Below are 26,249 nucleotides of genomic sequence, written 5' to 3'. Positions count from 1 at the left end.
GACCCCAAAGGGAAGTCGTCATCAATGACTGCACTTTATAAAAATTCAAAGGTCATTTGAAGTTAAAGATCCATCAGAGTTCTTGAGAGAGAGAGGCAAGGTGGGCAGGAGTTAAGAGGGAGGAGGTGACTAATGCATACGAAGCACTTAAGAGATGAAAAGCCCTGATGAGTGTTAACAGTGATGATAAGTATTATAACACACTCTGGAACATTTAGTCGGCTACCTCCTCCACAACATTTTTGGGTTGGGGGATTAAGTGGTTTCAGTTTAAAAAGAAAAAAAAGAAGAAGAAGAAAGGTGGCACATTGGCTGAAGAAAAACTAAATGTGCTTAAATCATTGATAGGTAACCAAGCCAAAGTCTCAAGGACCCTTAATGTTCAGCTTCAAAGAAGTGAGTAAAATAAGCAAGATTAGCCTGGCCAGTACTGGATAAAGGGTAAGTACAGAACCAAACTGCTACTCACTCCATGAAGTTATGAGAAATGACAGAAACCTTTGTCATATTTTGTCTATGAAAGTATTTTTTAGTTGTTATGGCTGAACATGGATTTCTTTATAAAAATGACCCTCCTATCATTTATAATTAAAAAGAGAAGACCTATGCTTTTATCATTTATTAATTTTAACCATCTTTAAAACCTTCCACTATAGCACTAGCCTCCAGGATTATTACTAACTCTATCACTGGGAGGATCATGTCCCTTGTAAGATTGCTGCAAGATTTAAACATTAATAACATGTGTTAAAAGGAAAGCATGTTATCATTAGGTTCAAATTTATGGGTTAAAATAAAAGTTAATAAAACTCTTAATGAGTTAAAAATTTTTAAGTTGGTTATGTAGCTTAATAAACTTAAAACAACTTAGTTTTTAAACTCATAATTATGGTATTGAATTTTAATAAAAATTTAATGTTTCATGACACTAATGCTTATTATACCAACTAATTTTACTTCTGAATTAAGTGTTTTGAGTGTGTGAGTACACCCTATTGGCCAATTTACAACTACGGTGATTTCTATGAATCTGTTTGAAAATAATGTACATATGCACATTTTAAGGAAGAAGGTAATGATTCTTCCCTGGTCCTGGAAATTTCATGAAGAGGGCCATCCATTAGTGAAACACTCATGGTGCCTCACCTCCCCCTTACTGACCTATGAGAGGTAGACAGAATACTGTGAGACTCAGGAAACGGATTGAGTTACATGGTCTCAGCCAAAGAGCTAATGTCCACACAGAGGACTTTATCATACATGTTTCTATGGCTTGGTCTTGAACTTAATGGATGCTGGCATCCTAAAATATGTGTACAGGTTCTATGGAATCTTGGCAGACCAGGCAGGATACAGAGGCCCCAGAGCACAGATGAGGTTCTAGAATGAGGTTGTTAGTGTCGACACCGGCAGACAGTATACAGAAGAAATGGAAATCAAGGGCTTTGTGGTGGAGAAAGAAAGACACCTCAAAAAGGACCAGTCATCACTGCAAATTTATAAACATTGCAAGATGTTTTCAGTATCTCAAATACCACACTCAAAGAGAGGAGACGTGCTTGATGGAATTTTCCCCAGACAGTGGAACAGCCATAGTGCAGAAATTAACATCTTGCTCAGAGAATTCTCCCGGTTAAATAAATTCACAGAAAATTAGCAAAGACTGACTGGCATCCTCGTGAGGCTATAACCAGGAAGGTTTATATTTGTCCTACTTCACTCAAACACTTCTGAGTCATTGCTATATCTTTGGGAACATATTTACTGTCTTCTAGGAATATAATTGTATCTTGGATAATCACTGTGGAAGCTAGGAATGGCTTCCTTTGAGGCCAGTGTTATGATCATCTTGCAAATTACATGAACTTATTAGGGTTTCTAAAAAGTGTGGCATATTAGAGATCTGGCATTGAGCTAATTCAACTTCTGAAATCTTTAAGAAAGCACAGTTATTCCCATGGAAGATGGCACGTAGTTGGGTAAGGAAATTTTGGCTCCACCTAAACATCAAGAATCCCTACGGTTGAAACAGGATTGTAAGTAAGAGGCGGGAGGAGTGCAGATATCTTGGATTTTTAGCACAGAAAAGTATGTTGTGTATTAATTCTCGCTGGTCTTTGAACTTGGTCTTACAAGTAGTTTTGAAACAGTCTGAGAATGTGATAAAGCAAGGTGTTTTATTGACATGTGGGGCTTCTTTTGATATTGTATCATTCGAATGTGTTCATGTAATTATTAAAATTCATAATATGATATGTAATATATATTATATATGATATAAAATAATTCATGTAATTATTAAACTACCTCTGTACTATTATTAAACTTTATATTGCAGATTTCTGGTGAGATCTAATGGAAAATGTGAAGACACATAATTTGGAATAGGAAATAGAGCAAATCATGTGCAGACTACACTGGTCACTTGGGTACAGAGTAGTCTTGTGGTTGATTTAACGCAGAGTTTAAAACTATTTAAAGCCCTTTTATGGGCAAAATCTGTTTGTTGTTGTTGTTGTTGTTGTTTGTTTTTTGTTTTTTTGTTTTCTATATTGTTCCTCAAGAGAATACCCAGAAAGTAGTGGTTGGCATGGACCCAGGAAGATACTAGGAAGCCCTGTTTTAATAGCCTGTTCTCCATTTGATCCCCCAAGGCAATAGGCACTCTCTGGGAGATAACAGGCTAAGTGAGACAATAGCCTAATCAATGGATTAAATTGGGAAATCTTAGGGTTACAGTTAATTCCCCTTCCTAAGGGTTCCTTACATCTAGAGACACATGCTAACATAGCACTCCTCCTCTCTCCCCACCCCTCCCTCATTCCTTCCCCTGAGAGGAAGAGAAATCTACAAGATCTTACTGGTAAACCTAGAAAGAGAAAGTAGCCAGGTCTCTCCTCTCCTTTCTTTGGGACTGAGCTGCCCACAGAGCATCTGCTCTGTGACACACTACACGCTGTGCCCATTCAGAGGGGACACTTCAGGGGGTGGAGCCATTCAAGGACCAGGGAGGATTGGGGAAGCAAGCCTAACTCTGGTGTCAATATTCGAGGGCTCAACCATGCTGCATGCATGTCACATTCTCCAATCTCAGCTCTGCCAGCAATGGATGATTTTTTCTGCATCTTCCTTATTTTCTTGCTCTATTTCTCAATTTGCTTTGAGTCCAGGTGGAGAATAGGAGTGCCATTATTGGGACCCCCAAACCTTCAGCGTTATATACGTCATATTGAAGATGTTACCAATCTTGCACGCATATTCAGTAATAAAACTAAGGTAGGAAGCCTCTTTCTTGGGTTTGACATTAATTTATGGTTTCTCCTGCCAAATCTATGAAATGGAACAATGCCAAATTCAGAAATGTATCTGTCACAAAGAGAGAAAGACTACTTAATAATTGGTAATAAAACGGCAAAATTATTAGGAGCAAGAGAAGCTGAATGCCATCCTCAGATCATATTTCATTTGATGGCTTTCTTTCCAACATGTGATAAAGAGAGATTAAGAAATTGGTTCCATGGGTTTAGTTTTTTAAAGAAAGGATAAAAAAGCAGAACTGAATGGAATATTTTGGTACTATTATTGACTCCCCCCCCCCAATTCCATTTCCTCCCCCTGACTCTTCCTGTGCACACCCACCTTCCCCCCAAGTATTAATATTAGTTAATTCTTATTGTGTTCTGACCACATGCAGGACAGCATGCTGGGTTCTCATACATACATCATTTCACTAAGTATCACAATTCTTTAAGTACGTACTATTTGTTTTTCAGATGAGACACCTGAGGCTTTGAAAGGTTAAATACATTTTCTGTAGTCACAAATGTGGTAACTGACAGAACCCAAATTCAGAACCAGGTTTGTCTGAATTGAAAGGCCAGATACTATGCTGACTTTCGGATTCTGTTACCAATGAAATTAACATGTGGAATGACTACAGCTGAGATTTCTTGCACCACCTGTGATGTTATTTTCTCAATTAAAAAATAATATCATCTGCATAATAAGTTACTGCAGAGGGAGTTCAGCCTCTTTTGAAAAAAAATATAAACAACCACATTATATCTCAAGTCTCATTTCCTTGTGTCTCATGAAGGTTAAGATTCCACAAATTCTGTCTCATGGATGCTTTTTTTTTTTTTCAAAGCTAGAAGAAAACAGAGTGGCAGCCTGTGAGAGTTTATATATTCTGTGTCTCTTTTCTAAAATAAATCAAAGACAATTGTCTTGACTAGTCGGACACAAGATCTGCTCACAAGGACATAACTGTGTAAAATGATTATACAAGAATATCTCCTGAAAAAAAATAGAAATGATTATACAAAACAAACTTTTCTAGGATTATTATAAAGAAAGTAAATAAAATCACGCAAACCCAGCATTACACAGGCAATTTGAGATCTCTCCTATTTGTTCCACAACCAAATTTAATAGAAGACTAGGACTTACATTAAAAATTTAACTTGACATGTTTCGTTCTTTCTTGAAAATGCATTTGCTCATCATATGCAGACTAATGGTTTACATGAAAAATGCAGTTTATAATGTATTATAGAATACCACTAAATGCTTTCCACTCTTAAAAATGTTTCTTTCTAATAATACAATTCGGCATACATCATTTAAGATCAATGCCTATGCTAAGTGTATATAGTTAATTTTGATTTAGGTTTGGCACCTTACAGAGGACACAAAACATTTTGATTCTGAATTAAACACACACACACAAAATATCTGCTATGGTAAGTTGTGACACAGATTTCATTTTGTGCAGCGTTTGGGGATAAAATTCTATTCAGTGCCTATATTGCTTACCATAAGTCAGAAACCAGGTTTGACTAAAAATTCCCAGCAATTGAGGCACCTGGGTGGCTCCATCAGTCAAGCATCTGACTTCAGCTCAAGTCATGATCTCAAGGTTTGGGGGTTCAAGCCCCACGTCAGGCTCTGTGCTAACGGCTCAGAGCCTGGAGCCTGCTTCAGATTCTGTGTCTCCCTCTCTCTCTGCCACTCCCTTGCCCATGCTCTGTCTCTCTCTCAAAAATAAATAAAAATTAAAAAAAAATCCAGCAACATTTTGAGGTAAGTCTGATTTACCCTAATTTATAGAAAATAAAACTTTACCCCAGAGAGGTTATGTAAAATGGGCAATGTCCTACAGCTAGTTAGCATCCAAGAGGATCCAAGAAGTACAAATCTGGCAGCAGGGTCTATGCTTTTATTCACAAGGCTCTTTTGCTGCCCAGTATGCTAAGGATTGAATCTCATTAACCTTTTCTCCAGCAGTCTATAGTTGCTACCTCCTTCATTTCTTAATTGCAGAGTTTCAATTCTTATGAGGTTTTTCTTTTAAGTGTAATTTCTTTTTCAGCTTTATAATCTTCCAGCTCTATCCCAGAATTCTTGTAACTACTAAACTGGATTAAAGACTGGAATTTAGATAAGATTAAAGATGAAGAAGCTTGAGGATAACAAGATAAACATTTAATAAGTTTTGTCTTCAGAGTAGAAATGTATAAAGCTTAAGCATGCAGAGAGATGGACAACAACAATATGACAACTGCTTTGGGCCTTTTCTGAGTGTAGAGAGATTTCAGTATCACAATTAAGCCATTTTCTCAGGCTGCAATTCAATCTCTTAGAATCCCATGGATCTCTACACACCCCTCGGGTCAGTGAACTTAATCTCCTCCAGATAAAGGAATGATGGCCCCTTAGAAATAATTTTTAATTGTCTTAATCCTGCAAGACTGTACTACAGGTATGAAAACATTTCTCCTATCATTATCAGTGAGTTTGCTTTTCCTTTCTTAATTGCTCTCTACTTAAAGGAAAGATTCAATTATAGAGTCAGCTGATAAGAGAGTTTTGCTTTACATTTAGAGGTGGTTGTAAGAGAACCCTGGGATTAAATTCTTTTTCTTGAGTTTTTAATTAAAAAAAAAAACATACAATTTAACTATCCATACATTTTCGTGGAAAAATAGTTAAATGACTACAGTGGATTATTTAGCATTTCTGTGAAATTGTAGCAAAGTCTAAAAATAACTGCATTTTTGTTCTCTTTGTTTCATTATTTCCATTGTTCAGAATTGTGTTTTCATAGAACATTAGCTAGACCTTCCAGGGCAATGCTTGCTAGTAATGGTGATGGTAGATATTCTTGACTTGTTTCTATTTTTTTCCAGCTTCCTAAGAGAGCATTTTTCTCTTTCTTTAAATTTAGAAATTGATGTCAAATCTTATCTAATATGTTACCAACATTTATTAAGATAACCCTTCTTTTACCTTAAATCTCATAGTACAGCCAAATGCTACAGTAAAATGTTACTCTATTTCTGGGGTAAGTCCACCCTGGCCATGATGTAATAAACTTTTATCCTTTCCTTGAATTCAAACTATTAATATTTCACTCATATTTTTTCCTACATGTATTCACATGTAAGTATGGGCTAGAGGTTTTGTGTGTGTGTGTGTGTGTGTGTGCATGCACGTGAGTGTGAGGTGTATTCACTACCTTTGTTAGGTTTTCACAGCAGAGTAATGTTAGAATGAGTTGAAATATGAAGTAAATTTTTATGCTATGGAATAATTGAGATGATAATAATAAACTATTCCTTGAAGGTGTGATAGACCTCACCTATAAATCTACCTTGATCAGATGCCTTTTTTGGTAGATCCTTGGCTATTTGTTACATTTCTTTTGTGTTTATTGGTCTATTTGAGTTTTATATTTTTATTTTCCTGGACCAACTTTGATGATTAATATTTTCATGAAAAATTTTCTCATTCATTTGTTTTTCCAATATATTGAAATAAAAGTATCTCTACTGGTCACAGAATTTTTTAATCCACTTATCTCCAACTTTGTCCCTGTTCTCCTTCTTAATGTTATGCCTATTCGTTTTTTAAGTATGGGGTCTGAATAGCAAAAAGAAAAAAGATTAGCTTTAAAATTTTTTTCTTTTTTTGTTAACATATTTTATTTTATTTTGTTTTGTTTTATTTCACTTCATTTTAGAGAGAGCGCCAATGGGGGAGAAGTTGAGAGGAAGAGAGATAGAGACAGAGACAGAGACAGACAGAATCTGAAGAAGGCTTCACTCTCAGTGCAGAGCCTGACATGGGCTCGATCCCATGACCCTGGGATCACAAGCTGAACTGAAATCAAGAGTTGGAAGCTCAGCTGACTGAGCCACCAGTTGCCCCTAAAATTTTTCTATTTTATTAATTAGTAGATGTCATTAATCTAATTAATTAAGGCTTTTTTTGGTTCCCCTAGTTTCTTGAATTATATACTTAGTTCATTACTTTTTCACCTTTCATATTATCTAATATGAATATAGTATATCACTTTCCTGCTCATCGATCAATTGACTAAACCTCATGCTTAGGTCATTTGAAATTTTAATTCCAATTTTTTATATAGATTTTTATATAGTGAATCAACAAACTTTATGCTTATCTGTGTTAGTTTATTTTTTTTTCTTTTATTTTGTTACATTTTCCACACCATTGTTTCTTGTAATCCATGCTTCCTTTACTTTGGATTTATATTTAATTTTTACTTTGTTTTGTTTTATTACTATTTCAGAATTATGTATTTATAAGAAACATGATAAATTACTTCATTTCAAAAAATGTCTACAACTTATCCTCATACTTGAACACTAATTTGATTTTAAAAGGAACTTGCGTTTCAAAATCGTTTTCTCCAGTAGCCATTGTTCCCTATAGCCTCTTATAGCCTTTGTCTTATACACTCTAGTTAGTGAGAAACCTAATATTAGTCTGATTATTAATCTTTAGTAGATAGCCTTTATATTTTTTATATCAGTGTTAAGATATTATTACACTGTTTTTCTATTGATTTAAATTTTTTTTAAATGTTTTTATTTCTTTTTGAAGGAGAGAGAGAGACAGAGCATGAGCGGGGGAGGAGCAGAGAGAAAGGGAGACACAGAATCCAACGCAGGCTCCAAACTCTCAGCTGTCAGCACAGAGCCCCATGTGGGGCTCAAACTCACGAACTGTGAGATCATGACCTGAGCCAGAGTTGGACGCTTAACCGACTGACCACCCAGGCCCCCCCTTTTTCTATTGATTTTAAAATACCTTTAGTATATTTTAGTATCAGTCCTTTTTTTTTTTTTTTTTAAACAGAAACTGGTGAGCCCTTTTGATCTTTGATGTCTGTTCAATTCTTGGAAATTATTTGATAATATTCATTTTTTTTTCTATTATTTCACTTTTTGCTTTCTTCTCTTCATTGTCCCTATGCTTTCCTTCCAGAAATCTTATTATATGGGTGTCAAATCTTCTAAATTTGTCTTCTGAATCTCTTAAATTTTCATTTATTTTTCAAACCTTTATCTCTTTATGATTTATTGTAGAAGATCATCTTTTTACCTGACTAACTAGCTTTTTTGTTGTGAGTATTTAAAAAAATTTAAATGTTTTATTTATTTTTGAGAGAGAGACAGAGACAGAATACAAGTGGGGGAGGAGCAGAGAGAGGGAGACACAGAATCCAAAGCTGGCTCCAGGCTCTGAGCTGTAAGCACAGAGCCCGATGTGGGGCTCCAACCTATGAACCATGAAATCATTACCTGAGCCGAAGTAGGACACTCAACCGACTAAGCCACCCCCTGGTGTCCCTGTTGTGACTAGTTTTCAACTTGTGGCTTTTTCATACTTATTTTGCTAATAAAATAATTTAATTTCCAATATTACTAATTATTTCTTTTACAGTATATCTGTATTTATTATGGATGTGATATCTCTTTGAATATCTCTAAGGATAACCGTTTTTTTTTCCTTTTAAAATTTATCTCTTCAAAAAATGCTTTTACGTCTTACACCTCTTGGTCAAGATCCTGGCTTTCCTTAAATGTTTTCTGATGCTTGGTTGTCTGTTAGTATTTTGTCTGTAAAAGACTTTTTGCCCATCTTTGGATGCAGGTTACAATTAGAGGAAGTTACCTTGTTGACTGGAGAGAAAGCAGAGGTCTGTTTGTGGTGGCAGCACCTGATAGAGGGTGTTCTGAGTTTTTGTAATTCCAGGAAAGACCATCGCTGCTTGGGCATGTTTATTTAAAAATTCTATTATCTTTATAATAGAAATTAACTTAATTTGTATGTATTTAGTCAAAATATACATTGAAAATAATTTAATGGACCAGAATACAAATATAATTTAAGATTTAGCTTTGTACTATACTCAAGTATTAAAGCAGAATGTATTATACAGCATAGTATGTCTCCAGGCTTTAGAACTGAAAATAATTATTTCTGAATCCTAAATCCTAACTCTGTCTGTGTTTCTATCTATGAGAATTTGAGCAAGTTATTTAACTTTTCTGGGCCTGTTTTCTTACCTGTGAATTGTGCTTACAATAGTAGGTAGCCAGTATTTCATATAAACAGGAAATGCTATTAAGTGTTATATTCAGAGTAATGCATAAACGATATTTGGTGCTCACTCAATATTGGTTCCTATGCATTTAGATAGGACAAAATAGCATAATCTAGTATAAGAAAGTGGGTCTTGCTCTGTTTGGTGATAGGAACAGCTCTCCTATTATGAACTTAAGTTTATTAAACTCGTAGATATGTCTGTTATTATATGGACAAAAGGGCTTAATTCTTTATTGGAATTCTTGACTGGATTATTGAAAAGAACAAAAAGAATAGCTATACAATTGCCTGGCTGTCAATTTATAGAAGCTAGTTTCTAGATATTAGAGTCATTCAGTAACTAGTGAATGACTATTATGTTCCAGGCACTGTTCTAAATTCTGGCAGGGTGGAGAATTAGTAAATGTGTATTCTCATTGATTTAATTAAGATACTGTTTGGAAAAGATAAAAAGTAGATAAAGTAGATCCAAGTCTGCTGTTATTCCTATTAAGCAATATGTGATCAGCTATCCAGTGTCATATGAAGCATACTGGAAATGCCCCCTTCCCTAGAATATTATCCCACATTGTACATAGATCTTCACCAAATATTTTCATTTGATAAAGAATACTATGAACTCATACTGTGGTGTTAAGCCTTACCATTGCATGGTCACATATTTTTATAAGATGTAAATATTTAGTGAAATGCTGAAACATTTAGTAATCACAGGTTAATGCTAATTGATTTGTCATTTAATTATCTTTCCTTATGTCAGTGGAGACCTAGGGAAGCCTGAAGGCATTAAATTTTTGGAGGAAAAAATGCTGAAAATCTATAATGAAATGAACAAAGGAGATACAGCATGGCCCTATGGTGATTGCAAAGATTGTATTGAATACAGACTTTACCCAATTTACAATTACTTTATTGAATTGTTTTGGATGCTGAATCCACTTAGCACTCATATGTGAGCCTCTTTTAAAACGGGTCTACTTTCCTTACTTTTACCTGGCCACCGAGGTGTTGGAAGGTCCTATCCTGATTTTTGACCTTTTATCCTCTTTCAAAGCACATGGGTTTATTTACCCCTTTAAAGTTTTCCAGAACAAAAGTAACAATCCCATTCCTAGCCCTAAAACAAGAGATTTATTAGATTTATTTTTTTAACTTATTATTATTATTTATTTTTAGAGAGAGAGAGAGTCTGAGTGAGGGAGAGGGGGAAGGGGAGAAAGGTAGAGAAAATCTTAAGCAGGCCCCATGCTTAGTGCAGAGCCTGATGAGGGGCTCAATCCCACGACCCTGGGATCATGATCTGAGCCAAAATCAAGAGTCAGATGCTCAACCGACTGAGCCACCCAGGCACCCCTATTAGATTTATTAGAAAGCATACCATGCAGCAAGGATAAAATATGTGGTTAACTGCAAGCAAACAAATTCTAGATGCTGTCAGATTGGCTATTTGGTGTCCTTGAAGGGTCACTCATTGGTTTCTATCACATTTGTCCTGGCTCTGACAGCATTTCATGGAGTTTTGTAAAGGGCGGTCAGAGGGTTCAGCGGACAGATGATATTGCAGGTTTAATTTCTGACTTTGTTAAGACCCAATAGCCTCTCCTGGGGCGGGGTCTCACAAAGCAAAATTGTCCTTGCCTTCCCTCTTCCCCTACTCCAACCACTGTCACTTGCTTTGCTACGTATGCACTGTAGTCTTTCTCCAAATCAGTAATGTGTGAGAATTGAGACAAAATATTCATTATTTTCTGGGCTTTCAAAACATAAGAAATCTGTGATCAGTTACCTTCCACCCAAGCAACAGTTTCTTAAATAGGTTGTGGATATAGAGAGGTGTTAGGAAGTTGAGATTGCACAATTTACCAAGGACCACAAGATCCAGGAGGACAATAAATCATTGTTCCCATAATCTCTTCAGATTAAAACCAAGGCATTTCTTTGTTTACAAAAAAAGACTTATTTGGTAAGGGAAGTAGGATGTTGCATAATGAATGTTTTGAAGAAAAATGTCAGAGTGTGTGTTTGATAAGTATTTAAAATAGGCCTCTTGGACTACTTCACAGGTGTGGTTCACCATCTCTCCTTGTCTGGAAGGAAGGGTATATCAAGGACTTTCCTTTTTAAAGAAGAGGGATACTAAGGACCTAGGAATAAATATCTGTTAGTCCAACCTCTTTAAAACATTTCCTTTCAGATGGCTTATAGTTTTGATTTGAATCTTCTAAAATATGCCATAGTAATCACGGATTTATAATACTGATTCCCTACTTACGGGAATCATGATGACTCACTTGTTTGCTACATTCATTTTTTTTTCATGTAAAAATATTGTTCACTTGTTATGTGAGTCACAATAGACCAGGTTATGTTGTGTAGATGAAATCTCAATGAATTAGCACGTAAGAACTCGTGCAATGTCTGCTGCATATCCAAAGTCTTCCCGGGTAGCTGCCATGTGATGAATCAGGAATCCATCTTTGGCTCCATGAGTTTAGCATATGGCTTCCAGGTCACCATAGCAGGAGAAGAGTGAGTATGGACTCTCAACTTCTCTTAGATGTTGGAACTCATAAGTGATACACCCTATTTCTGTACACAGTAAAGATCACATATGTCTACCTAACTAAAAGGGACAGGGAATTGTGGTGCAGCATATTTGGTAAGTAAATAATGCCTCTACCTTACTTGGGCAAGATGTTTCTCTCCCCTTTGCTCCTCCACATTTATCATACCTTTAAATCATTATTTCATGTCAGTCTCCTTATTATGTATATGGAGAAGGATAATAAGTTGAAAAACTTTCTCATTCTACCTATTTAAAAAAGCCAATCATCACCAGTGATAAACAGTAATGGGTTAATTTAGAAAAAAAAAAACAAATGTTGTGCTTCTATATAATAAGATACAATATATGCTTCCAAATAACAGAGATGAATGATGATCACAATGGACATCTGGAGATTTATTTTGAATATTGAAGATTAAGAGGATAGCCCTCAAGAAATAAATCTCCATTGTTCTCTTTAAATACAAACAAACAGTGAGACAAAGTGCCAGAGACATCGCTACAAGCATGAAACCTACGGACATCACAATGACTCTAAACCCATATCTTTCTATAATAACACTGAATGTAAATGGACTAAATGCGCCAACCAAAAGACATAGGGTATCAGAATGGATAGAAAAAACAAGACCCATCTATTTGCTGTCTACAAGAGACTCATTTTAGACCTGAGGACACCTTCAGATTGAGAGTGAGGGGATGGAGAACTATTTATCATGCCACTGAAAGTCAAAAGAAAGCTGGAGTAGCCATACTTATATCAGACAAACTAGACTTTAAATTAAAGGCTGTAACAAGAGATAAAGAAGGGCATTATATAATAATCACAGGGTCTATCCATCAGGAAGAGCTAACAATTATAGGTGTCTATGCGCCGAATACAGGAGCCCCCAGATATATAAAACAATTACTCATAGACATAAGCAACCTTATTGATAAGAATGTGGTAATTGCAGGGGACTTTAACACTCCACTTACAGAAATGGATAGATCATCTAGACACACAGTCAATAAAGAAACAAGGTCCCTGAATGATACATTGGATCAGATGGACTTGACAGATATATTTAGAACTCTGCATCCCAAAGCAAGAGAATATACTTTCTTCTCGAGTGCACATGGAACATTCTCCAAGATAGATCACATACTGGGTCATAAAACAGCCCTTCATAAGTATACAAGAATTGAAATCATACCATGCATACTTTCAGACCACAATGCCATGAAGCTTGAAATCAACCACAGGAAAACGTCTGGAAAACCTCCAAAAGCATGGAGGTTAAAGAACATCCTACTAGAGAATGAATGGGTCAACCAGGCAGTTAGAGAAGAAATTAAAAAAATATATGGAAACAAACGAAAATGAAAATACAACAATCCAAACGCTTTGGGATGCAGCGAGGCAGTCCTGAGAGGAACATACATTGCAGTCCAGGCCTATGTGAAGAAACAAGAAACATCCCAAATACAAAATCTAACAGCACACCTAAAGGAAATAGAAGTAGAACAGCAAAGACAGCCTAAACCCAGCAGAAGAAGAGAAATAATAAAGATCAGAGCAGAAATAAACAATATAGAATCTAAAAAAACTGTAGAGCAGATCAACAAAACCAAGAGTTGGTTTTTTGAAAAAATAAACAAAATGGATAAGCCTCTAGCCAGGCTTCTCAAAAAGAAAAGGGAGATGACCCAAATAGATAAAATCATGAAGGAAAATGGAATTATTACAACCAATCCCTCAGAGATACAAACAATTATCAGGGAATACTATGAAAAATTATATGCCAACAAACTGGACAACCTGGAAGTAATGGACAAATTCCTAAACACCCACACACTTCCAAAACTCAATCAGGAGGAAATAGAAAGCTTGAACAGACCAATAACCAGCGAAGAAACTGAATCAGTCATCAAAAATCTCCCAACAAATAAGAGTCCAGGACCAGATGGCTTCCCAGGGGAGTTCTACCAGACGTTTAAAACAGAGATAATACCTATCCTTCTCAAGCTATTCCAAAAAATAGAAAGGGAAGGAAAACTTCCAGACTCATTCTGTGAAGCCAGTATTACTTTGATTCCTAAACCAGACAGAGACCCAGTAAAAAAGGAGAACTACAGGCCAATATCCCTGATGAATATGGATGCAAAAATTCTCAATAAGATACTAGCAAATCGAATTCAACAGCATATAAAAAGAATTATTCACCATGATCAAGTGGGATTCATTCCTGGGATGCAGGGCTGGTTCAACATTCGCAAATCAATCAACGTGATACATCACATTAATAAAAGAAAAGATAAGAACCATATGATCCTGTCAATCGATGCAGAAAAGGCCTTTGACAAAATTCAGCAACGTTTCTTAATGAAAACCCTCGAGAAAGTCGGGATAGAGGGAACATACTTAAACATCATAAAAGCCATTTATGAAAAGCCCACAGCTAACATCATCCTCAATGGGGAAAAACTGAGAGCTTTGTCCCTGAGATCAGGAACACGACAGGCATGTCCACTCTCACCGCTGCTGTTTAACATAGTGTCGGAAGTTCTAGCATCAGCAATCAGACAACAAAAGGAAACCAAAGGCATCTAAATTGGCAAAAATGAAGTTAAGCTTTCACTTTTTACAGATGACATGATATTATACATGGAAAATCCAATAGACTCCACCAAAAGTCTGCTAGAACTGATACATGAATTCAGCAAAGTTGCAGGATACAAAATCAACATGCAGAAATCAGTTGCATTCTTATACACTAACAATGAAGGAACAGAAGGACAAATAAAGAAACTGATCCCATTCACAATTGCACCAAGAAACATAAAATACCCAGGAATAAATCTAACCAAAGATGTAAAAGATCTGTATGCTGAAAACTATAGAAAGCTTATGAAGGAAATTGAAGAAGATATAAAGAAATGGAAAAACATTCCGTGCTCATGGATTGGAAGAATAAATATTGTCAAAATGTCAATACTAACCAAAGCTATCTACACATTCAATGCAATCCCAGTCAAAATTGCACCAGCATTCTTCTCGAAACTAGAACAAGCAATCCTAAAATTCATATGGAACCACAAAAGTCCCCAAATAACCAAAGTAATTTTGAAGAAGACCAAAGCAGGAGGCATCACAATCCAAGACTTTAGCCTCTACTACAAAGCTGTCATCATCAAGACAGCATGGTATTGGCACAAAAACAGACACATAGACCAATGGAATAGAATAGAAACCCCAGAACTAGACCCACAAACGTATGGCCAACTCATCTTTGACAAAGCAGGAAAGAACATCCAATGGAAAAAAGACAGTCTCTTTAACAAATGGTGCTGGGAGAACTGGACAGCAACATGCAGAAGGTTGAAACTAGACCACTTTCTCACACCATTCACAAAAATAAACTCAAAATGGATAAAGGACCTGAATGTGAGACAGGAAACCATCAAAACCCTAGAGGAGAAAGCAGGAAAAGACCTCTCTGACCTCACCCATAGCAATTTCTTACTTGACACATCCCCAAAGGCAAGGGAATTAAAAGCAAAAATGTACTACTGGGACCTTATGAAGATAAAAATCTCCTGCACAGCAAAGGAAACAATCAACAAAACTAAAAGGCAACCAACAGAATGGGAAAAGATATTTGCAAATGATATATCGGACAAAGGGCTAGTATCCAAAATCTATAAAGAGCTCACCAAAGTCCACACCCAAAAAACAAATAATCCAGTGAAGAAATGGGCAGAAAACATGAACAGACTCTTCTCTAAAGAAGATATCCAGATGGCCAACAGGCACATGAAAAGATGTTCAACGTCGCTCCTCATCAGGGAAATACAAATCAAAACCACACTCACATATCACCTCATGCCAGTCAGAGTGGCCAAAATGAACAAATCAGGAGACTATAGATGCTGGAGAGGATGTGGAGAAACGGGAACCCTCTTGCACTGTTGGTGGGAATGCAAACTGTTGCAGCCACTCTGGAAAACAGTGTGGAGGTTCCTCAAAATATTAAAAATAGACCTACCCTATGACCCAGCAGTAGCACTGCTAGGAATTTACCCAAGGGATACAGGAGTACTGATGCATAGGGGCACTTGTACCCCAATGTTTATAGCAGCACTCTCAACAATAGCCAAATTATGGAAAGAGCCTAAATGTCCATCAACTGATGAATGGATAAAGAAATTGTGGTTTATATACACAATGGAGTACTATGTGGCAATGAGAAAAAATGAAATATGGCTCTTTGTATCAATATGGATGGAACTGGAGAGTGTGATGCTAAGTGAAATAAGCCATACAGAGAAAGACAGATACCATATGTTTTCGCTCTTATGTGGATCCTGAGAAACTTAACAGAAACCCATGGGGGAGGGGAAGGAAAAAAAAAAGAAAAAAAAAAGGAGGTTAGAGTGGGAGAGAGACAAAGCATAAGAGACTGTTAAAAACTGAGAACAAACTGAGGGTTGATGGGGGGTGGGAGGGTGGGTGATGGGTATTGAGGAGGGCACCTTTTGGGATGAGCACTGGGTGTTGTATCGAAACCAATTTGACAATAAACTTCATATATTGAAAAAAATAAAAAATAAATACAAACAAACAACAACAAAACACACACACACACCACAAAAAACCAAAAAGGAAACAAAACAAAAACAACAAATCAAATTTGTCCAGCTTTAAAATTCTCTCCTTCGTGGAAGTCTGAGCAACTTTCTTTTTCTCATTGTTCTTGATCTCCATGATCCCCACTTTCCTTGTAACACTTGGGAATAAAAACTCCAGCTCTTTATCTTTTCAACATCTACCTCTTATGGTCAGCACTACTGAAGAAAGTAACACATATGGCCACCATTTCACCATCTCTAACCTTAAATGGGCCTTAACATTTTACCCAGCAGTCTTACTCTTCATGTCTCTTCTGAGCATCTAAATGACCTCCATACCACTAAATCCAATGGACATTTTCCCTCACCATACTCCTCATCTTCTCTTTTTCTTCTTAGGGTGACTACAGTTTCCGAGGTCTCTGAGGGAGGCATTCAATGAGATAACAGCCCAATTTTTTCCTTCTGTCAGTTGGGCACCCTTGCTTCCATTGTCCAATGCCGACTGTCTGGATGATCACCTCCATCTCAATCTGCTTTCCGGAAAATGTACTCCTTGACACTGGTTTAACTTCATTTTGCAGGTCTCAGTTTAATGTTCTTTCCAATGACAGTGCTTTCCTGTTTGTTCATTCTCACACATATATCAACCCCTCCCCATAGAAATGTCCTCATATGGTAATCTATTGTTTCCGTTTATAATTCTTATCATGCTTTCCTGTTTATTTATATTTCTTACTTACTATATATTTCCTTGCCTTCTGAGGAATAGTACAGGAGCAATGTTTATTTGATTTTCCAGCGTATCTGTCCCCAGTGCCTGACACAGGCGTTAAAAGATTGGGAAGATTACCGTATCAGGGCTGATTGCTGGCACCCAAAATATTTTCTGGGCATGCAATATTTTGAAATAGGAGTTAGGAAGGAGAGGAAATAGAAGGTAAATTGGAGGAGGAGAGAATAGGTCTAGTTGTTTGTTTATCTCAGAACTACTTTTCACAGAATGCCCATTAAAATCTCACAGAATACTAGGGTTTTTGGTATAATTTTAGCAGCACGAATTGAATCTCAGAGTGTGTGTTATATTAGAATACTCAGAGAGTGGACACAACTGTCATCCTTTTTGAAGGAGTAAGTCTATATTGCTTCTGAGTAAAGGTAGCATTTCCCATATGTGCTTTATATTGGAAAAAAAATTACATCCAGATTCTTGCATTGTGATTAGTTGGATCTTTTTGAGTAATTAACTATTTACTTACGTTAAGTAATATACATAATTCCACATAAGAGTGGCAGTAAGCTTCACGGTTTGGACAAAAAAGATTTTAATAAAGTCTTTTATATCTTGTCCGTGACTGATTAGATAGTAAATGACACAACAAATTTTAGATAATTTCCTGCAGAAAAAGTGAAAAGTAAAACATTCCTGATAGTTTCAAACTACAATAACGAATATAATTGTATTTAGTGCTTTTCATTACATGACGAGCTTCTCAAAGGTATTATAGAGATTTACTCATTGTTGAATCTCTGAATAAGCCCAATATCTGGCCCATAGTTGGCATGTAATTAATGTTTATTTGAATGAATATATTAACAAATCAATTAAAAATGTAATAAATGTATGTACTTTCATGTGCGTGATTTCATTTTATTCTAACAGTAGAACTGTGAGATAGGCAGTTGACTTGTTACTAAATCCATTTAACAGTGAGACAACTGAGAGTCAGATGGTTTAAGGAACTCAATATCTTAGTCAGAAATTGTTGGTTGAAATGAACAAAACATCAGTCTCAGGAAGAAATGTGAGTTTTTCCAAGGACACAAGAAAATGTCATGGAAAAGTGGAGCTGGAAATAGTGTCAGGACTCAGAAGTCATTGGAAAGTCACAAGAGAGCTAATCACATACTCTCTCTGTCTGTCTGCATCTCCCTCTGACTCTCTTACTCTCCAGATACATGCTGTCTTATCTCTGCTTCTTATTCCATCTATTTCTTCTTTCTTAGAATAACTCTCTGTTTTCTCTTGGTCGCTGTTGACTCAATGACTTTGGCTTTCTGGTATATTTAGTTGCCTTGCCATATTTCCAATGGGCTTTGATGGACTCCATATGACTACAGGCTACTACCATTTAAATGAAGTCTTTTGATTGTAATTATGGTAAGAAAATCCATGACTCTTCAACCAGCCAATGAATGCAAGGAATGTGCCATCCAAGTATAACTACCCATGAAGCTGGGAGTCTACAGCAGTGCCCCTTCTGTGGTCTGAGGATAAGACCCATATACTAATCAAAGTTCAGACTGCTAGGAAGTAGCCAAGTAAAAATTGAGTGCACAGATTTCAATTCCTGGTTTAGTCCTTTTTCAAATGTTTCATGGGTTAAAGAGCAGTAACTATGTGCCAAGAACTGTGCTATGCACCAGGCAATAATACTAAGCAAAGCCAGAGTCTATTCCGACGCTCATGAATATAGTAAGGGAGGTAGGGAGTAAAAGTGAAATTAAAAAACATAAATGCGCTAAGTGTAATGAAGTAAGGGTACGTGGGAGCTTGTGATATATCCAAGAGACAACCTCCAGGTGGCAGTTACAGGCAGTTATAGTAAACAGAAAGGGATGTTCGAACTGATATATTAGAAGGTGATGGATTTTGAATGGGGAAGTGACATGATAGTGTTTGTATCTTGAAAATGTTACCCTAAATAAATCTGGAGGCTAGCCGGGAGGTCAGAAGGTGGGAATGTAGAGAAGAGTGTGGGTGTTATTTCAGTGGTAACTGATACGTTCAGATGAAGCTATGCAAATTAACTATAATGTATATTTATATAAAACCATATACATTTATATTTATAATTCATATTCCATAACACCAAATAACCTTTGATAAAGTTTTATTTCCCAAATTTATTTGCAGTTGTTCATTTTTAAACTTCTAAATAAGACTTGTGTATGTGTACATAAAGCTTAAAGTTCACATTTTTTTCAATTAAATCTGATTTTTACTGAGCTACAGTAGAAATTTACTTCCCAAAAGATTATTTTCCATTGGATCAGCCTTTTATTTCTCTAGAGATTTTTTTTTCAACTGAAGCAGAAAGCATATTGCTTATTGTTGTCGTTAGTGAACATATTGTAAACCTTCACACTAATCATAGAGAATTATGTCAATATTTCGTTATCTAAATAACAAAAAACCCACATTGTAGTATTTTAGGTCAAAAGTTTTCTTATTAAAAAGTGTCAAAATATGGGACTCCACAATTAGAGAATAACAGCTGCAGTTGAGTTTTTTTAGGCTAATGGTTAAATAATCTGTTGTCAAAATTAATTCTTACATGCGCATATGTATTTAGATGATAGACCAAAGTGACTTTGAAAAATTGTTATGGTCTACTTGATAATTAATACATTTAAAAATAGGCATACTATGCGAAATCACATGTATCTAAATGGCTAGAAATATGCTTTAATTCTGGTTAAATATTAATATATTTAATGAAACCTGGCCTTATCAGTAGGCTATACAAACTTGTAGAAAGATGTAAAAAAGAAAAAAAAACTTTCTGTCAAAGTGAATTTAAAATGTGAAATATATTGAGTTGCATAAGATCAAGATGGCAACAGAAATGAAATATAACTAAGATCAATAAATCAACCAGCAAATTTTTACTGATTGACAATTCTGTGCAAAGGAGTGTTGTTACTCATTGTTAGGTATAATTTCTAGAACTGGAGACAAAATAGAAAGCACCAAAAATAGTCATGTTGTAATGTAATAAAATATATGTGTTCCTAGCTCAGTGCTGACAAACTTGATTTCATGTAAATCATATTCTGCTAGGAGTTTATAAGAAGAACTTGAAAATATTTTTAGGAAGAATTACTGTAACTATCAAAAGAGATATTTATGCTAAAGAGCTTTGAGTAGAAACTACATACAAATATAAGAAATTTTATACTGGGGAAGAAATGCATGTTATATCAAAACTTAGTTTTCTCTTCATTATGGCATTAATATGATTTTGCCTTTTTATTCCTTAAATGACTGTGTTTCCGTGCATTTTTTTGAGTTAGACCTTTGCTTTTATGTGTTTGTTTCCAACTACTCATCATTGTGCTATATTAAAGGGTCCTATGTTAACAATTTCTCACCTTCCTCAAGAAAAATGGATAAAAAATTCCTAGTTTCCTCTAGATAATAAGAATTTTTCATGGATAATGGATGAAATACTTTAAGAAACATTTGTGTATCTGTTATGCGCCAGCACTGTGCAAGGTATCAAGCGCACAAAGATGGAAAGGCATCTCCTCTTGTAGGTGTCTCCTGGTGAGAAATTCCATGTGCAACTAACCTTTCTATATAGGTCAGATCTTAGATTTATCTATTTTGTTAGTAATAATCGTTTCAAAATGTCATATTTATCACTTGGCCACCAGTTTATTTCAAGCCTTTGACAGAGTTGGGGACTCACACTAATGTTCCCATGGCCTGAGCAGCCCTCTTTACTTTCCCAGTCTCCAATCTCCACCATCTTGATAAACTAACTTCCTGCTCATTGTTTAGAATGTAACATCCTCATCTACATTATGAACTCTTAGAGCTTACTTCACTTTTCCTGGCATTTTTATAACCACAAGTAGAAAAATAAAATTGGTAATGATTGTTTAATGTCTGCCTCTGCTACTCGGATGAAACTGCATGAGAGCACTGATCATGTCTACGTCCTTTTCCACTGACTCCCTGACTTCTAGCTCAATATGGGAGGCACAATGTAGACACTCATTCAACGTTTGGCAAATAGACAAATGGCACGATGGAACAGAACAGGCTATCTGACCACATAAATGGAAGCCAGATTTTCATAAAAGGCAACATGGTTTTTATTATCTACAATTCCAAAGAAATTGCAAATAAATTCCTAAGATAGAAGTTGAATGCAATTGTTTGAGTAGTTGATTGAGCTCATTAGTTTCACTTATTTGTCTTCTATTTTAACATTATTTATTTAAGTATTTATTGAGCAGCCCCCACGTGGTATGCCAGTGTGCTAAAAAAAGTGAATAAGGTAACTCCAGCAGTCCACAAGAAACCCAAAGCCTGGAGAAAGACTAACAGTCATTACAACTTAATACAAAAAGTGCCTGAAAGTAATATACAAATTGTTGTTGGATCCACAGGAGCTAATAATCAGTCTGAACCTTATTGAATCAGGATTTCTCCAGTCTGGCTAGAAAGGAAAGTAGACTTTAGGCAGAGAGAACGATATATGTACAGGCACGGAGGTGCATTCCATTTGAGAGTTGTGTGCTCATTTGCTACACTGCAAAGAGGAGCATGGCAGGAAAACACGATTTCAAATAAGTGGATGCAGCTTACGACATGATAAATGTACAATGAAACTATAAAAATAAGAATAAAGGATTGTTAAAATGTGACTTGAATAAGAGATGGACACAGAAAATCCAGGAAAAAGGAATTTGCTGCAAATAAGCACGAAACTTAGGGCTGAGTTTTCTGGCAGCAAAAATAAAAATACAATAGTTTTCAAAGAAAGACGCAAAATCTTTAACATAATACAACTAATTCATTAGGAGCCTTAGTTTTTCACTAAAATAAACTTAAAGAAGAATTTATGTCACGAATCTTCATTTGTTTTATATCTTTCATAGAATGGTCTATATCTACAGTTAAAAATTTTAGAGTATGTTGAAAACTTCTTAACAGGCACACTGTAAAAAAAGCTTCCTTTATAAAGTTATATCCTTTTTCTCATTATAAACGAATGTAGACCTGCTATAGAATATTTGGATGCTACTGATAAAAAAAATAAGGAAAAAAATAACTTCCTAAAATCATACTACCTCGAGATATCACTGTTAACATTGAGATTTATTCACCTCCTTTCATATTTCTCCCTGAGTCATGGCTTTATGAACACCTACAGTATCTATGATTTCCATTAACCTGATGGCTGACTTTTCAGACCACCCCCAATTGTGATCCAAATTCAATACTTTCAAAAATACCCCCCAAATCCCAAATCTAAGGAATATATGTTTACAATGAAAATGTTTAGAGAATGCAGAAAATTTTCCTTAAGAATTTTCACAACTTAACTGAAGATTGATGGCATCTCAGGGATGAGTCCCACTGCACAGGACATAGCATTTTGCTCTGTACATACACAGTGATGTCCTCTATGCAAAGTTGTTTCCCTGATTCTATCTAGACATCTGACACTCAGGGTCACAAGCCATTGGTACAGAATGTATACACCCACGCACACCCACACACACATACATTTGGTCTACACACCAGAGGTTTGCAAAGTATGGGAAATTATACAAATGTTTATGCTTCATATAAAAATCCACATTTCTACCTTCTCATCTTCAAACATAGGCCTTTATTATCTATGTAATAGTCACAGTAGGAATACATAAAAATATATTTAACCATTCTCTTATTCTTGGAAATAGCAAGTTTTTTTTTTTTAATTTTTTTTTTTTAACGTTTATTTATTTTTGAGACAGAGAGAGACAGAGCATGAATGGGGGAGGGTCAGAGAGAGGGAGACACAGAATCTGAAACAGGCTCCAGGCTCTGAGCTGTCAGCACAGAGCCCGACGCGGGGCTCGAACTCACCGACCGTGAGATCATGACCTGAGCCGAAGTCGGCCGCTTAACCGACTGAGCCACCCAGGCGCCCCAGCAAGTTTTTTTTATGTAGGTTTTTTTTTTTTTTTGTCTGACAGTAATAAATATTGTTAGGAAGAAATCCTTTAGTATAAACAGTTGAAGGCAGCTCTGCTTATTTCTTTAAAGCTCTTGATTACTTATTAGAAAGATAAGTCAGTGGCTAGCTTACCACGTCTCTACTAGCATTGTGTTGATTCCCATTTAAAAATATATGTAATATAAACACATAAACTATTACTTATGAAGATAAAACTCTTTCATCTGTCCATATTTCATCTATATTACATTTATACTTCACGTTGTGTGAATTTCCTCGTTCTTCTCTTTGTTTTCCTCTTCGGATATGCATCACCCACGCTAACCTAGATCTTGTTGGGGTACTTTTCAATGACAAGGGCTTTTTTTTTTTAATTCCTGCTACATGTTCTGATGGGATGACTGGGGCCCTGCCCCTTGTTGTCCTCATCATCATGCTGGGACCCAACTGACAAAGCAGTTCTATCTAGAGCTTACCCTATTGTACAAACAATAAATACTAAACATTCATCGTACTCCCACTTTATCTTTATATGAATATGTAGAATTAAATTATATATAAATACAAAGTATAAAAATTCATAAAATTCTTTTAGACTAGAATTTTGTCTATTTTTAATAATATTTTTTACTCAGCAAAGAAACTATTTTGCCTCCTGGGAACCATAGTGTTGACATCTCAAAAGGGATTAGAAATTATCTAAAAAGGCTTCTCAAACGGGTAAATATGTTTCTCTCTAATCAAGAAGGAATAAAGTAGGGGTGCCTGGGTGGCTCAGTCGGTTAAGCAGCTGACTTTGTCTTAGGTTATGATTTCGCAGTTCGTGAGTTTGAGCCCCATGTCACGGTCTGTGCTGACAGCTCAGAGCCTGGACCATGCTTGGGATTCTGTCTCCCTCTCTCTGCCCCTCCCACACTCATTTGTTCTCTCTCTCTCTCAAAAATAAATAAATAAACATTTTAAAAAAAGAAGGGACAACATGTATAGGGGAGGAAACTTGCCTAACCTTTGAAAGACTGCTGTCAAAACCTTCAGCAATGGAGCTCCTAGCAGCCACGATTCTGCGCTTCCACTTCCTAGCAGGTGCAAGCCACTTCCGATTCCCTCTGACAACCTCCTTTCCTGGCCTCTTTTTCTGGATTCTCCTCTTGTTGGCCCACCTGTCACGTTTCTTCTTCTGCCCTTCACAGTTCAAGGTTTCTCCACTTTGCCCTGGAGCCAGACCTCACAGTAGAGTAAAGCAAGAGGGAACAGTCATCATCACCTGGAGCCAATGACGTTTTTTCTTCTCTAATTATGGCCAGAAGGAATATGGTAAAACATGAGAAAAAAAATTAACTGGTGACTTTATGCTGCCTGTTTTCTTGCTACCCTGAGATTCTGTTGAAGAAGGTGAGATTAGTCACCTTCTTTGATCATTAGGTCTGTATGTAGAACTGCCCATTTGATGATACCCTGCAAAGATTTTTTTCCCCTAGTTTATAGTATTTTATAATGGCACATATTACTTGATCAGTGTTAATTTTCTTTACAATTCACTTTAAATTGATTCAGTTTAAGTGATTACTTATGATTTACAGGGGCTTTTTAAAATTCTTTAATGCAAGTATTTCATTTCTAAAAACATTCTCTGAAAATGACTTATGTATGGGGATTCTCTTGCAATTTTATTTTCAGTAGTAAAGTAAGGAGAATAACCCAATTATTCGGCAATAAGAACTTAGTTTAGAAAGCATGGCACCTCATATGCAATCATTTAGAATTATGTGTGAAAATACATCAATCTGTATATTGCTAAATGGAAATTAGCGCACATAAAATATGTATCATATGAAGCCATACAAAAACACCTTTACCTGTATGCTTAGAAAAACATGGAAAGTTATGTAGAAAATAGTAATTTTTTACATTATTTTTTAATGTTTATTTATTTATTTTTGAGAGAGAGAGAACACAAGCGGAGAAGGGACAGAGAGAGAGAGGGAGACAGAGAATCTGAAGCAGGCTCCAGGCTCCAAGCTGTCAGCACAGAGCCCAATGCAGGACTCAAACTCATGAACTGTGAGATCATGACCTGAGCTGAAGTTGGCCACCTAACTGACTGAACCACCCAGGTGCTCCCAAAATTGTAATTTTTTTTTATGTCTGAGATAAGGTATTCTATGTAATCTTCTTTACTTTTTTTTTTGAGAGAGAGAGCGAGAGAGAGAGTTTGCAGGGGAGAGGGAGCAGAGGGAGAAGAGAGAGAGAGAGAGAGAGAGAGAGAGAGAGAGAGAGAGAGAGAGAATCTTAAGCAGAATCCACGTTCAGTATGGAACCCAACTCCTGGCTTGATCCCATGACCCTGGGATCATGACCTGAGCAGAAATCAAGAGTTGAACACTAAACTGACTGAGCCACCCAGACGCCCCTGTTTGCTTTTTATAATGAAAAACATTACTTGGGTAAACAAAGAACAAAAAATAAAAAACTGTTCTTACCTGTAGAAAACAAAATGATGGTTACCAAAGGGAGGATGGTGGAGGGATGGGTGAAATTGGTGATGGGGATTAAGGAGTGCACTTGTGATAAGAACTGGGTGATATATAGAATTGTTGAATAATTTTATTGTACACCTGAAACTAATATTACACTGTATGTTAACTAACTGGAATTTGAATATATATATATATATTCAAATATATATATATATTTAAATATATATATATTCAAATATATATATATATTATATGTATATATATATATATATATATATATATAACAGCTACAGAGGTGCCTGGGAGGCTCAGTCAGTTTAGCGTCCAACTCTGGATTTCAGCTCAGGTCATGATCTGAAGGTTTATGAGTTTGAGGCCCCCATCAGGCTCTGTGCTAATGCACGCTCAGAGCCTGGGGATTCTCTCTTCCTCTCTCTC

At 36.0% G+C, this 26,249-nt stretch overlaps 1 long non-coding RNA gene across 2 annotated transcripts in view; it reads left to right on the top strand.

Annotated features, from left to right (window-relative positions):
• Nucleotides 1–26,249, top strand: part of LOC132667388 (uncharacterized) — a 131,096-nt gene that overhangs the window by 10,044 nt on the left and 94,803 nt on the right. For both annotated transcript variants that reach the window (XR_009605119.3, XR_013555411.2), the window contains exon 2: nucleotides 349–441. This is a non-coding gene — a long non-coding RNA (uncharacterized LOC132667388). The remainder of the gene's footprint in view (nucleotides 1–348; nucleotides 442–26,249) is intronic.

Source organism: Panthera onca, chromosome B2, assembly GCF_046562875.1.
Source record: "Panthera onca isolate mPanOnc1 chromosome B2, mPanOnc1 haplotype 2, whole genome shotgun sequence".
NCBI lineage: Eukaryota > Metazoa > Chordata > Mammalia > Carnivora > Felidae > Panthera > Panthera onca.
The sequence above is the reverse complement of the archived record's forward strand: the minus strand, read 5'-3'. Positions and strand labels throughout refer to the sequence as shown.